General features: G+C 39.5%; 1 long non-coding RNA gene across 1 annotated transcript in view; it reads left to right on the top strand.

The window, feature by feature from the left end:
• The first annotated feature begins 53 nt into the window (after positions 1-53).
• Positions 54-15,266, top strand: part of LOC146514214 (uncharacterized) — a 35,526-nt gene continuing 20,313 nt past the window's right edge. Inside the window, exon 1 of the long non-coding RNA XR_014874826.1 lies at positions 54-235. This is a non-coding gene — a long non-coding RNA (uncharacterized LOC146514214). The remainder of the gene's footprint in view (positions 236-15,266) is intronic.

The raw sequence follows: 15,266 nt of genomic DNA, 5'->3' as shown, positions 1-15,266 counted from the left end.
GTTACGTTATGTCATGCCTTCGTTCCAAACGTGGTTGCCATGGGATTGCCGAGGCGCATGCTCAGTTTACCAATCTCAATTAGCTACTCCTAAGTGCATATTTTATCATACGTGAAACATTAATGTTAATTCCTGGCATGGTTAATGCAGAAAAAATGATTTTAAATAGAAACTGCAAATTCTTTATTTATTTATTTAACCCAAAGAGTTCTACTTCTCACTTCAAGCAAATAAGGTAGGCAGGCTATTGCTAAGAGCATTTTCAAACTTAAATACAAGTAAAAGCATAAAATGTTTAATGGTATATTTGACATAGTAATGTGGCTGTGCAGATATTCTCAGGATACCAATATGTCTTATCTGGCTGGAACATAAAAGGTCCATCTCACTTTTTATAAAGTCTAGGCATAGAGTTACTGGGAGTCATAGTAGCGTTTTTTTTAACCTAATTATTAAATCATTTCCTCCTATACGTTTAGTTTTACATCAACTTCACGAACACGGAATTGCTACATCATCATCATCATTTTCACTCAAAACGACGCTGTTTAAAGGGTCCAATGTTGCTGAGTGTCGGGTATCCAGTAAATAATTAATTATTAAGGTTAATCTTAAGTTACAAAATGAGTGCTCTGGGTACGTGTACGTGTTTGTGTGTGTGCACGCGCGCCTCAGTTCACAGTGTGTCACATTTTGTCGCCATCTGGTGGGTGATTACATTTACTGCAAAGCACTTGCTAAATGTGCTGCTGAAAGACAGAATTGTGGTTCTGTTGAATGGTTCTTTAGAATAAAGTCAACAAGTCAGATATCTACAAACTGGAGCACACCCCAAACAGGAAGTCCTGAGGATGCAAAGCAGACCCTCACCCTTCCTCCAGTGAGACCAGACTGTACCACTCTAGTGCCTGTCTCACAACCCTGTTTCCGAAAAGCTCATTGTTGTTTGGACATGAGTATGAAAAAGAATAAGAAGATTAACTCTGTATACTGACATTAACTGGCAATTCTGTCAGTCAAAGCAGTAGTCGTGAAGGACAACCTCTTCCTGATGCCACTGCCTGTTTTTTCTTCATACCTGGGGGTATTGATCTTTTTTTGTATTTGCCGATTTTACTGTGTTTGAAACTTGAGATATGGATCTGTCTAAGAGGTTTTGGGGGAGTGAAACACAATTCTCCTGCAGTCATCTCTCCCACATGTGCAACCACCCAATTAATGTCCATATTCAACATTGGAGATGTTCAGCAATTAGAGCCACAAGTGTACCAGGAAACAATGAGAATTGTGTTATCTTGCGGTGTCAACTCCACTGAAGATCTCCAGTATTTAAATTGTTACGGAGGAGGTGAAGTGGTCAGAGCTGTTTGACGTTTTGCAAAGGATTTTACTGTCTTTCAAAATAAATGACTCTTTTGACAAATCATACAGGCATGTGATAGTGACTTTGGAGGCCAGTTCAAAGATCGCTTCTCAATTGTTTCAGTTCACCTGATGGGACCTAGACAGAAAATGCAATTATGTTTTAGCAACCAGGTATTTTAAAACCTCAATAAAGAATTCTTGTTGGGATGGTACCTTAAAATTATAACTCTGGCTCTCCTGCATGATGCTGCAGTTAACAAACCAGTCTGAAGTCTTCACTATAATTAATTTTCTCTTAATTTTAATGAGCTGACATATGTGCTTTTTTAAGAGTTTGAAAGAAAGTATCAAAGGATAAAGATGGGTGATGCTCAAGTTTGGTACGACTGTGTGCATGTGAGTGTATGAGGATGTGTAAGTGTAACAAGTCCCAGTGTTTATTTTTTATGGTTCTCATTTTGAGCAACAGTTTTAACTACAATTTGAAATTTCAGCAATGAATTTGATTTGACCTTTTTCACACAATTTTAACCTAAATTTAAGCTGCAGAATGCAGGATGTTTGGCCACCAATAGAAGATAAATATTGCATGATCCACTGAGTCTTGATTTCTACTGTAACATTCAGATGTTAAGGTCAGAATTTGGCATAAAGAACATGAAAGCATGGATCCATCCTGCCTTATATCAACAGTTCAGGCTGCTGGTGGTGTAATTGTGTTGGGGGATATACCAAGCATTATTTAAATACCATTGCTGTCATCCAGGTTCATCCCTTCATGACCAAAAGTACCCATTTTCTAATGGCTGCTTCTAGGAGGTTAACATGCTGTGTCACAGAGCATAGATCATTTCAAACTGGTTCCTTGATCATGACAATGAATTATCTGTACTCAAATGGCCTCCACAGTCACCAGATCTCAATCCAACACAGTATCCTAGAGCATCCTTTTGGATGTGATGGAATGGCAGATTTGCATCATGGATGTGCAGCTGACAAATCTGCAGCAACTGTGTGATGCAGTTATGTTGGTTTGGATCAAAATATCTGAGGAATATTTCCACAACGTGTTGAATCCAGAAAGAGATACAAAAAATTAAGGTAGCTCTGAAGGCAAATTGAGCCCAACACTAGCAAGGTGTACCTTATGAACTCCAACCCATCTTGCCTCAATGACTACCGCCCAGTAGCACTCACCCCCATCATCACTAAGTGCTTAGAGCAGCTGGTCCTAGCACACTTCAAATCCTGTCTCCCCCACCCTGGACCCCCACCAATTCGCATACCGCCAGAACAGGAGCACAGAGGATGCAGTCTCCATCGCACTGCATTCTGTCCTCTCACACCTGGACAACAACAACACATACGCCAGAATGCTGTTTATAGACTTCAGTTCAGCATTCAATACAATCCACCCCTCACAACTCATCAGAAAACTGACAGACCTGGGCATCAGTTCCCTCATCTGCAAATGGTTACTGGACTTCCTGACCAACCGCCCCCAACATGTCCGGCTGGATAACCACTGCTCATCTACAATCACAATGAACACCGGTGTACCACAAGGCTGTGTGATGAGCCCTTTCCTCTACTCCCTCTTCACCCACGACTGCAGACCTGCTGATGGTTCTAACACCATCATTAAGTTTGCAGATGACACCACGGTGATTGGCCTCATCAGTGACAACGATGAGGCCGCCTACAGGGAGGAGGTGGATCGTCTGGCTGATTGGTGCGACAGAAACAACCTGCTGCTTAACACAGAGAAGACCAAGGAGCTCATCGTGGACTACAGGAGGAATGCTGACCCACATCCACCCATCCACATTAAGGGGACGGCTGTGGAGCGTGTGAGCAGCTTCAAGTTCCTGGGAGTCCACATCTCCGAGGATCTCATCTGGACGACCAACTGCTCCAAGCTGGTCAAGAAGGCTCACCAGCGCCTCTTCTTCTTGAGGACTCTGAGGAAGAACCACCTGTCCTCAGACATCCTGGTGAACTTCTATCGCTGCACCATCGAGAGCATCCTGACCAACTGTATAACAGTCTGGTACGGGAACTGCTCTGCCTCGGACCGGAAGGCGTTGCAGAGGGTCGTGAAAACTGCCCAGCGCATCGCCGGAGCACCACTTCCTGCCATAAAAGACATATACAGGAAGCGGTGTCTGAAAAGGGCTGGGAAAATCATCAAAGACCCCAGTCACCCACCACATAGACTCTTCACCCTCCTGCCCTCTGGGAGGCGCTACAGGAGCCTCCGGACTAAGACCACCAGGTACCGGAACAGCTTCTTCCCCACAGCTGTCAGACTCCTGAACTCTGCCTCCTGACATCTGACCCACGTTAAACTCATGGACTAAACATACACACACCCACAACCACCTACACACACACACAATGGACAACCGTACCCTCAAACACACAATAATAACATGGACTGAACCACCATTCACAATCACTAGCACTTTATATACCTCTGTAGAAATTATCCACATATCTCACTTATCTTAACTGCACTACTGTATAGTTCTGTGTAAATAATCATACGATAATTTTTAATCCTACAACTGTTTATAACTTGCATAGTTCACATTTCTGTGTAACTGTATATCTCAGATTTCTGTATAGTTTTTTTTATTTCATATTTATATCCTGTTCATAGCCTGTACATAGCTTGTACTCACTACAGCCTGTACATACTTATAGTTATAGAATATTCATAACATACTTCATACCGTGTACATTATAACATACCATAATAGACCCATTTCTGTAACATACTTACATATCTATATTATTGCTAATATATATTGTAATATATCTATATCACTAAAGCACTTCTGGATGGATGCAAACTGCATTTCGTTGCCCTGTACCTGTGCATGTGCAATGACAATAAAGTTGAATTCTATTCTATTCTATTCTATTCTATTCTATTCTATTCTATTCTATGAACTGGCCAGTGAATTTATATTACCATATCTGAATTAAGCAAACAATTAAGATAAGGTGTATTTTCAGCATGTTAATATTTAACTTATTCTTTTTTTCTTTTCTTGTTTTTCCATCAGTGATGTTTCTTCTAGTATGTTCATATAGAGCAAAACATCCACAGTGCATTTCATAATTTGCTCAGTAGGTTGTGCTATTGCATTTTGTTTGCTCTAATGTTGCATGAATTCAGTGGGAACAGCATAAAAAGCAACAAAGATTCATGTTATTCCACACACATACTTTTGGACAACATTTCTAAATAGTTTAGAATAGATTAAGATAAATATAGTAAGAGTATTAAAAACATTTTCATATGCCTATATTGAGGTTTCTTTCAGTTAAAATCAATTTTTTTTATTGTAGTTGCCCTGACTTAGTTTGTAGTGTTACAGTTACAATAGAAGCCACGAGAAAAAGTTAAGATAATATGTCCACTGTTGATACTTTCTTATTACCTTAATAACTGAATGAATGAATGAGCAGAAGTATGAAAGCAAGAACATTCAAAAATCTAAAAGTAGAGACTCAAACGCTTGAAAGCTTTGGTATCTAAAACTCCTCAAACATATGTGTGCCTTATACAAAGACACATTAGTCGAACCTTTCTGAACATTTATCCCACACTTAGAAAGGGTACAGCAGATATTGTCATTCAGCGTAGCCTTTTTTTAATTCACTGAAAAAGGAAGGAAAATCTTTTAAAAGGACTGCTTCTTTCAAGTTTAGGGACATAATGGGAGATTGATTATATGTCCTTCTGGGTTTGTTTGTAGCCCAGAACTATGTGTACTCTTTGAAGCCCACTTTATTGGTTATTAATCATAATCTCAAAGAGCCTCTAGTTAAAAAGAGTGTAGGCCATGTCTCTGTTGTTGGCCTTTCCTATTAATAATTAAGTAGAAAAAAAAAAGCCATTCAGGCACAAGGTTAGACTGCTGTGTTGCGTGTTTAATGTTAGTCCACCATACAGTTCAGTAATGTGTCTGTGAGACGGACAGCGTAAAAACATGAAAAGTGGAAAAGTGATGTAAAAAGTTATGTGAAAATCTGCAGATTTTGACAGAACAAGTACAAGAAAATGGTAACTACTTAATCTACAAAATCATAACATACTACACTTTTCAAGTCAAGTACCAAGCTCATAAAAGCACCTGAAATGGAAAAAGGGTTCCCAGGGTTTCTAGGAAAAACAAGACCAGATGCAAGACAGGAACCTAGACTACAGTTAACAGAGTATAGTCTGTGTGTAGTACTGTGAGACCTATCATCCAAACACAGTTCAGATACTGCTGCTGGCTGTTGCTTATCTACACTTTGTTTTTTCAAGCAGTCTTGATCAGTGTTTATCTTCAGAATACCTGTTCAATCATAAGTAAGTGAATGAGTAAAGTATTTCCATCATAATAATATTTAGATTATACTACAAATGGTTTCAAACTTGATATTTGAATTGACACTGCTTAGCCTCTCCCTTTGCAGTGAAATCACTGAACTGATCCTATTGAACATGTTTGTCATATTATTGCCTTTTTCTTTAATGGAGTTATGTGCCGAATAACAATATGGATCGTTGTGTGGTGTAGCTTATTCAAGAGTTTAACCTGCGCTCCAGTTTTGGATTATTTTAAATGCTACTTAGTGGTCCATGGTGTGGGAGGGACTTGTGTGTGTGCGCGCGTGTGTCTGTGTGTCCTCTCAGTCTTGGATCACACACACACACACACACACACACACACACACACAGCGTCAGGGGCTTACAAACTAGTCTACTCCTTGTGCCAGTCCCAAACCCAGCAAAAGTCTTAGATCAGGAAAGGCTTAAAATCTTTTCCAAATCAGACATTTGGATCCATATGCTGTGGTGACCCCATGGAAAATAAGGGAACAATTGAAAGTACCTACTTAGCTGTAATTAGCTGGTGTGTGCTATGGATGCACCTTGCTAACTAACACATTGCTAGTGTTACCTGATAACTTAGTACCCTGTTGTCCTAATATGGTCCAAGCTTCCTGCTTGGGGAAAAATGCTCAAAATGCAAGGTCAAGTCATCACTGTGAATAGATTCTGCTTTTATATACTATTTATGGCTCTAACGATTATTAGGTCCTATAAATGAAAGTCTACACTTTCCTCCAGACTGCAGTATCCACACAGCCAGAGTCCTCACACTGTGTTGTGGAGGGATGGATTGCACTCAGTTTGTTTGGGCCTGTCCATCGGACTTGTTGGCTGTGTTGTGGGTGCATTTTAACATAAATTGTAAGTTTGTGTCTGTACTCTGTTTTAATGTTTCTGTAATTAAGCCTTTTTTTCGCTTCACATGATGATCTTTTGTGTCATTATTGCTTTTGTTTTTTTGATAGGCTTAATAGACTGTTACTCAGTGAAACAAGTTAGAAGCCATGCTCTTCAGTCTGCCTCCAACAGGTGCTTAGCAGTCCCTGTGGTCATCTGAGGATGTAGTCTTCTCCCTTTATGATTCAAAAATGATAGAATTCACCTGCAGTCAAAAAACTGCACAGTCATCTCCTGTCTTCCAGGGCAAATTGAAAATTCATCTCTTCAGGGAACTTGTCCCATTCTTGCCTGCTTATCACTCCCATCTTAATTAAGTCTCTCTCGCCTTTACCTTCTTCTTCCACTAGGACCTAATATTGCCTCTTCTTCACATTTCTCTGCTTTTAAGCTTTCTGTTACACTTCCTGCACTTCCTGAGTGTCAGCCCTATGGGGACATAGGATTATTTGTTAGATCTAATCATTGGGTCACTGTGGCTTTGGAACACAACTTGAGGCATGTGATATTGGCCATCTAGGGACTAAAAACTACTGCTGCACTCTGGTCATGGTACGTTAGGGCTTGCCACACAATGTTAGCTTGACAGACTGTAAAAAATATAAATTATTTCTCGGTTACTCTAGTTGAAACCCCATGGAAAGTACTAATATTTAACTTTAAAACTAGTTAAAATCCAAAAGTTTGTGCAAAACCGAAGTGCATCAATGAAAATGTGCAAATTAGATTGTATTAGATGGAAGTAAAATCCTAAAAAAAAGAAAAAAAATGGCAATGGGCGAGAAAAAGCAGCAAAATTATGAGACAAAATATGACACGTTGGTACAACTGTTCTCCAGTGTGCTATTTTGGAGCACATATTGTGGAATAAAGCAGGATATACCGGAGAGGACTTGTATAACTTGTCTGTTTTGACATAAACAGGGTAGAGTGGACTTTTGGGAGTTTGATTAGTCTATTATTTCTGTTGAAAGCTGCAAACAGTGTGTATATTTTTGGTGTGAGAGACTGACATATGGATACCCGTTCCCCCCACCCCTAAACAGGCCATTCCACAGTAGCATTATCTGACCATCTTTCCTTTCAGGGAAACGCAGTATGGGTTTCAGAGAAGTCCTTTGTTTTCCTTTCACTGTAACTGATAAGGACCCAAAAAAAAGGGAAAAAGGGGGCTTTTTCTGGGTGGACAGAATAAGAGGAAAGGGAAAATGATCGTGACTTTTTAAAGTCCAGGGGAAGGGACAAGAGGCAGGAGAAAGAGATAACTGATATCATTTTTGTCAGCCTAAATTAGCTTCTGAGTGCATGCTATCTTTCTAAGCATACTGCGTGCACAATACTTGCTGATTTGTGCTCTAGGCGATGGGAAATCCATTAACCAGATTCCGTTTTTTCGTCGCCTTTAAATAGAGCTCGATTTGGGTGCCTTCTTGGTGGGTGGTCTGCTTGGTAATCGGGATTAATTTGGAAAGTTCATCTCTCGGTTACTGGTACACTGCCACTGGGAAAGACGTCAAAACAATGTGCTGGAGCCATTGCTCTTGTGTCACATTTCACCCAAAGGTGTGTTAAGTCATGCTGCAAAAGCAATCTAGATTTTTGACATGCAAACACAACACTGGATTAGTTTTATCTGTTTGACAGTGCTCCCCTGGTGATTATTTAATCAGGGTATTAAAACATGTTTTTTGTCTTTCTGTTGTTTGATCTAGAGGCAGCTGTTGTTTCTGTTCTGTTTCCTGTTAGCTCGAATTGATCACCACATTTCTCAAAGAAACAAAATAAATCTGCCATGTAGTTAATTTTAACCTTAGTGTGAAAAATATATTTAAGAAAAGATATATTTTACGTCAAAAAAATAAGTTCTGACCTTTTAAAAACTATATAAGCAAAATACTTTAACCTCGGGGAATGAAGAGATCGAATCTGGGCAGTCTTTTCATATCTTAACCTTGGCTCTCACTTTTCATTAACACTCTTGTATGTCAACATTTGCCAAATCCATCTGACAGCTGTCTAGTACAGTGAATGTCACCCATATGTCTCCAAATCTGCAAATGGTGCTAAACCAACCAGCTCATACATCCGATGGATGCTTTTTCACTATCAGGCAGCAGTCTTCTAAAGTGATATTGTTTAACTTCATATGGAAAGCTGTCGCTGCTACTTGGTAGCTCAATAGGAATAGTAAGAAATAGGTAAAGTACACAATCATAAAATTCAGGTTAATCAGTAAAAATGTGCTGTTAAAGGCATACAAGGCAAATCATAATACATTAAGCATGTAAAATGTATAATTTTGCCATAAAAATTGGAAATAGGAGCACAGATATATTGAAATGCATGTAATTCAAGTAAATGGAAATGCAGCAAAAAAGGCAGAAACAGAGCACGAACAACTCTAATGACCTTGAAAGTCAATATTTTCTTCTCTTCTCTTCTCATTGCTTTATTCTTTAATACAGCCGGAACTCTCACACAGCTTTCATGTATAGTTCTCCAGGACTCTTGAAGCTCTTCTTTGGACAGTTTTTCACATTTGCCACCTCGTCTTTTGCCCTCCCTTTTTGCCAGTTTCTTTAATTTTTTAAGAATACACTGCAAGGCATGCTGAGATATGCCAGGTTTTCAGCTAATAGCACTTTGAGAATCACCTTGCTGGCATTTTTCACAGATTGAGCTAAAGGATTAGGAATAAATTATTTGCTTTTGTGACAGCCTGGAAAGAGCCTAAATTTAAAATTGCTTCTCTTTTTGAGTTGTTTGAGTTGTTAGTGAATGATAAATAGGTCAGTATTACGTGGTTTAACAAAAAAGAAAAACCTTCCTCCGTCAGGACTGAAAATGAATGAAAAAGCAGCCATTGTCTGAAAGACAACTGTGAAAGACCTTCAGAAACCATGGAGGGCTGTTGAGCAAGTCCATTGTAAAAAGTTACAAAAATGTCCGGCTCCTTGGGAGCAAAATATATAAAAAAGGGTCTGGGTCAGATATGTTTGTTATTCTGTCTGCACACACACACGCACACACACACACACACACACACACACACACACACACACACACACACACACGCACACACACACACACACACACGCTCATGAACAAAGCAGGATCAGGTTTCTCTGTCTTCTTTTTAGCTACTGAAACCACCCTGTCTGCAGTAGCAGCTAGCATGCTCTCTCCAAGATGACGTGTCTCAGAGTTTACTTGCGGAAACCCGCTGCCAATCCCTCAGAGACATCATCCTTCCTAGTCTGTACCTATGGTGAGGTAAATTTCTTTTATTTGAAATACCATCTGAATACTGTAGGGCTAGACTGACAGTGTGCTATTTTTGGTAAAATATGTTTGGCATAAACCCACCAATACCAATGACTATGAGAGTATAGAAGAGCTAGCGATGGCACTTATCCGGATGTCTTATTTACTGACCACATTGGCACATTGGTAAAGGATTGTGTTAATTTTATAAAAAAGTGTGTCACTGTTTGTGACACCAGAGGCATTCAATCCAGCAGTGCATCTAAGTTGACAAGCATATTACTCCCAGCAACAAGTGGGCTCAGATGTAGTAACATGTCCTTTATTCTGGTAATGAGGCTTCTCCTCTTTATCTGATGACACGTTGAATCATTTATGGAGGGTATTATCCAAACTGGAGGAGGTCGACCTGCACTGTTTACCGAGACGAAAACCTCATCCATTATCCAGTATTTATCTGTCAGTATAGAGTAAATTAATATGGATAAGGTATTACAGGGGTGTGGTTAAAGTTGTGGGGGGGACATTTGTATTTTATGCCTGTGATGCATGTGTGGGTGTGCAAGCAGGAAGCCAGAGGCAAGTTCCAACTGTGGCTGACTTTAAAGACTTAAGCAGAAGATTAGCACCTATCTTTGTAGTGAAACATCAAAGCATTTTATATTTTATTGTGAAATTCCCATGTAGTTACAGCACAAATAAAAATTGCTTTACTGTACCAGAGAACTGCTGATATTTCAGATAAAAGGAGGAAAACAGGTTATGCCTGTCTGTCAATTTTCTTTTAAAGAGAGAGTTCCAGGCTGACTCTGGAGAAGGGATCATTACGCAAGCCAATTATTGACTTCAGTGTTTAATGTGGACCATTAATGAATTAATTTTATCCCACAATCCCTCCAGTTTCTGCTCAAAACTTTTAACTTTTATATTTTTACAACATATTTCAACATTCACTTTGTGGAAATTAACTTTGTGGAAATTAACAACAGAGATACACTATATTGCATCTCTGTTGCTGGGTTTTGCTGGGTTTAGGTCAGGACTCTGTGCAGGCCAGTCAAGTTCTAACCAAACTCACTCATCCATGTCTTTATGGACCTAGCTTGATGCACTGGTGTGCAGCCATGTTGAAACAGAAACAGAAAGAGGTCATCCCAAAACTGTTCCCCCAAAGCTGGGAGCATGAAATTGTCTAAGATGTCAACCCCACCCCCCAACTACCACCACCACCACCTTTACACTTGGCCGAAAAATATAGTTCTCCTGGCAACTGCCAAACACAGACTCGTCCATCCGATTGTCAGACAGAGAAGCGTGATTTGAGAGAGCACGTCTGCACTGCTCTGGAGTCCAGTGGCAGTGCGCTTTACTCCACTGCACCTGACGCTTTGCATTTGGTGATGTAAGGCTTAGGTGCAGCTGCTCAGCCAGGGAGATCCATTCCACAAAGCTCTCTGCTTACTGTTCTTGAGCTGATCTGAAGGCCACATGAGGTTTGGAGGCCTGTAGCAATTGACTCTGCAGAAAGTTGATGACCTCTGTCCACTATGTGCCTCAACACCCACTGACCCTGCTCTTTGATTTTACATCCAGTACTCCGTGGCTGAGTTGCTATTGTTCCCAGTTGCTGGATTTCACTGAGCCCCTGAGAGCCCTTTCACAAATGTTTGTATAAGCAGCCTGCATGCCTAGATTGTTGATTTTATATACCTGTGGCCATAACTGGAACATCTGAATTCAATGATTTTGATGGATGAGTGAATACTTTTGGCAATATAATGTATATTATATGATCCTTTCAACATATCCATTCACTTTGTGAAAATTAGTTGACTGTACTTTGGAGTTATGATTGCAGGCAGGGTATTCCTAATGAACAGGACTATGAAAGCATGAAAAAAATGGACACACTGCACTGCTTTAAAAAAAAAAATCCATTCAATGACTGTTGATAAGAAAGAGAAAGTGAAATGCTTGTGGACAAAGAAAAAAAAGACCCAAGATTATACTCTTTCTACTTTCTTCCCAATGTATTTGATGCATTTACTTGACTAAAAGAGTTCACAAATGAACTTTATTATAAGCAGTCTCTAAAACTAGACACTATAGCTACAACTTTCTCACACAAAATGCTGAAAAATGCCCCAAAATACAAGTGAAAACTGTTTTATTAATATAAGACATAAAATATTAGATGCTCTCCTGCTCAGCAGTCATCCATCCACTCTGAAAGCAAACAAACAGCCTTGACCCAGAGGAACCTGACAGTCTGACAGCTCAGACAGCTCATCAATTCATATGCGTTAAGTGTTCTCCAATTAGGACCTTGACAGCCACTCAAATACACCCTAGCAGGATGTGTGTGAGCCGGTAATTATGGGCCATGTTTACATGTTTGAACATGAAATTGAGTTGGATAAAAAATGTAGAGGACTGGATTATCTGGGTGGATGCTAATCTCACAAATTAGTGTCATTGGATGCTGTTTTATCATAAAACATAAAACATCAAACTGATCCACCCACTTATCTCCAACAGCTGATCACAGAAAGTGAGTCTCTTTATAACAAACACCCTCCCTTTAGGCACAACTGCCTAACAGACACCAACAGTTTTGCCCAACTCAAGATGAAATAGCTGAAAACGTTGCAACAGTGGAAACTTAAAAGTGATTTTTATTCCTTCAAGTTTTAAAAAAATAGGCACTTACAGTGCTTTTTTTGAAATATCCGATTTATATTGCTGATGTTAGTATTAATATAAGAAGCTGTAGTTCTATTTTTAGTCAGAATTACTTTTTTAAGTAACTTTTTCTGATTATTAGTTTTTAAGACTTAGAAGATGCAGGTATACAAAACAAAATGAACAACAAACAAAACATGTTTTGAATTTTCATAGTACAATACTGCATTGTTTATCCATGAGCCCAATGAAGATTCATTAAACTATTCAATCAGACTGGTGACTATAAAGCATTTTTTTTTTGAAAGAGATCTGCTTTGTTTGACTTAGTGTATCTAATTTTCTGTAGGTGTAACACACTTCCTAATGTCCTCAGCCACCTACTGAAGGGTGGAGGTGCACTTTGGTCAACCGGCTTGTTTTAAAGTGTTGTATAAATAAAGCTGGATCGGTCTGGACTTCCAGCAGAATTTTTCTTGCTAATAGCATTGATAAGGAAATGGACTGAGCCTCATAATGATCTGCTCAAATCAACCATCAAAAATAACACTGTGAAAGAGGGAAAAGGGAGCTACCTATTAAAAGCAGCAGTGAAAAAGTCAAATAGAGGACCCCAAAAAGTCAGTAATCTGTTAGCCTGAATAAACTGATGAGTAAGGGTTCCTTGATCACATATCACATATATAGGTGAAGTGCCTTTAAATAATTTATGTATTCTAGACGGAGAGAAACATGGTCTGTATACAACTTTTAATTGAATCAGGGTGTGATGAGCATTTATAGTCATACTAGCGTAAACATTTTGCTGACATTTGTTCATAGTTGGGCTTTTGTTTGTACTTTGAGACATGTGTCCTTAAAAATTGTCTTCAGTTACTTTTTAAGAAAATGCATAAATCATCCCACCTTGTTGCACGATTAAACATTTTGACCGTCTCGAACATATAAAACAATCAAAATTCTCCCTCTCAGGCCTGAATAACCTGAATAAGCCATCTAATATCTTACACTTGCAGTAACATATTATAATTGATTATGCCTTGAACTAACACTTTACATTATTTCTGTCTGTTGCTGTACAAGTTATGGTGGATACCATCTCTCTCATATGCCTTACCTGTGTAGTCTTCAGAGGGGATATTTAGTTCTTGGAAGGATTTCAAAAAATGAACCAAATGCTTGGTGCACCCGACATCAGACACTTTAGCTAAAAAAAAGTATTATTACTATGATTTTTGTGGTTTGGCGTTATGGAATGCATGATCTTTTCATGTGGGCTCTCACTGAGTTCATCCTGACAATGTGCCCTTTCAAAAGTGGGTCAAATTTGGCCACGAGCTTGAGTTCTTTCAGAAAGCTTCTATTGTTTGTTTGAGTGTGCCTGTGGACCCCTTAGAGAAAGATTTTTCGCTGCCAACCACTGAACTTCATCCGCGGACAATGTGAGGACCTAATGCTTTCTCTTCCCCTTGGGCATTTGCTATCTGCAGTATAGTTTTCTCCTTTCCAAATTGAAGTCGATGATATCCTTCTCTGATAATGCTGGACATTTTGCAGCAACAGACTGAGGCCACTTCCACTCCTTTGCCAATTATTCTTGCCCCTTAGGACTGTTCAGGGGGATTGTTAACACAAAACAAACCAGTGAAACAACTTTACACAACCTATTGCCAGCTACAGTGCAAATGTTTTTTTCAGGGGTTTTTTGGTGCCTAATCTGAAATTTTAAAGATTTTGATGTGTAACTGACTTGGACAGGGAGAGAATAGAGGAACAGCAAACAAAACAAAGAAATCCAAATGAAGTGTTTTATGTGGATTTAAAATAAACTGTGTTTTAAAATAAATTTTATTTAAAGACCATCTCAGATTTGCAACGTCATGTATAGGTGCTGGTCCGACAGAAAATAACAAAGGCTTCATGGCAAATCCATTTTGAGGTAACATTTAAGGGTTGAGTTAAAGGTAGTATTTATTTGTAACACAAATTGTAGTGCTATCACTTTGAAAGTGCATTGAAGTGGATCTTAGGAGGCAGGGGGTGGTGGCAAAGCCATGAGTCACTTCTTTCTCACTAGAGACTAGAGTTTGAATCTCACACTGGACCAGCTATTTATACTTTATTTGGTCATTTTTACACTCAAGTTGAAGTTTCACTTCCTGTGAGATCTATCAAAAGAGACCAGGCAACTTGTGTCCATGTCCATTTTCAGGCTTTGCCATGAACTTATGCGATCATGTACAATGAACCTGCAATCTTGATGTCTTTTAAAATGCCTGCTTCAGAGACACAGACCAGGTCTGTACAGACTGGCAGTCAGTTGCCAGCTGGGCTTGCAATTTAAATTTGCAAATTATATGAAATCTATCCATCCATCCATCCATCCATTCGCTTCCGCTTATCCTTTTCAGGGTCGCGGGGGTCGCTGGAGCCTATCCCAGCTGTCATAGGGCGAGAGGCGGGGTACACCCTGGACAGGTCGCCAGTCTGTCGCAGGGCCAACACACAGGGACAGACAACCATTCGCACTCACATTCATTCGCACATTCACACCTAGTGACAATTTGGATTATCCAATTAACCTATCCCCACAAGCTGCATGTCTTTGGACGGTGGGAGGAAGCCGGAGTGCCCGGAGGGAACCCACGCAAACACGGGGAGAACA

The sequence above is a fragment of the Neolamprologus multifasciatus genome, chromosome 7, assembly GCF_963576455.1.
Source record: "Neolamprologus multifasciatus chromosome 7, fNeoMul1.2, whole genome shotgun sequence".
Taxonomy (NCBI): Eukaryota; Metazoa; Chordata; class Actinopteri; order Cichliformes; family Cichlidae; genus Neolamprologus; species Neolamprologus multifasciatus.
The sequence above is the reverse complement of the archived record's forward strand: the minus strand, read 5'-3'. Positions and strand labels throughout refer to the sequence as shown.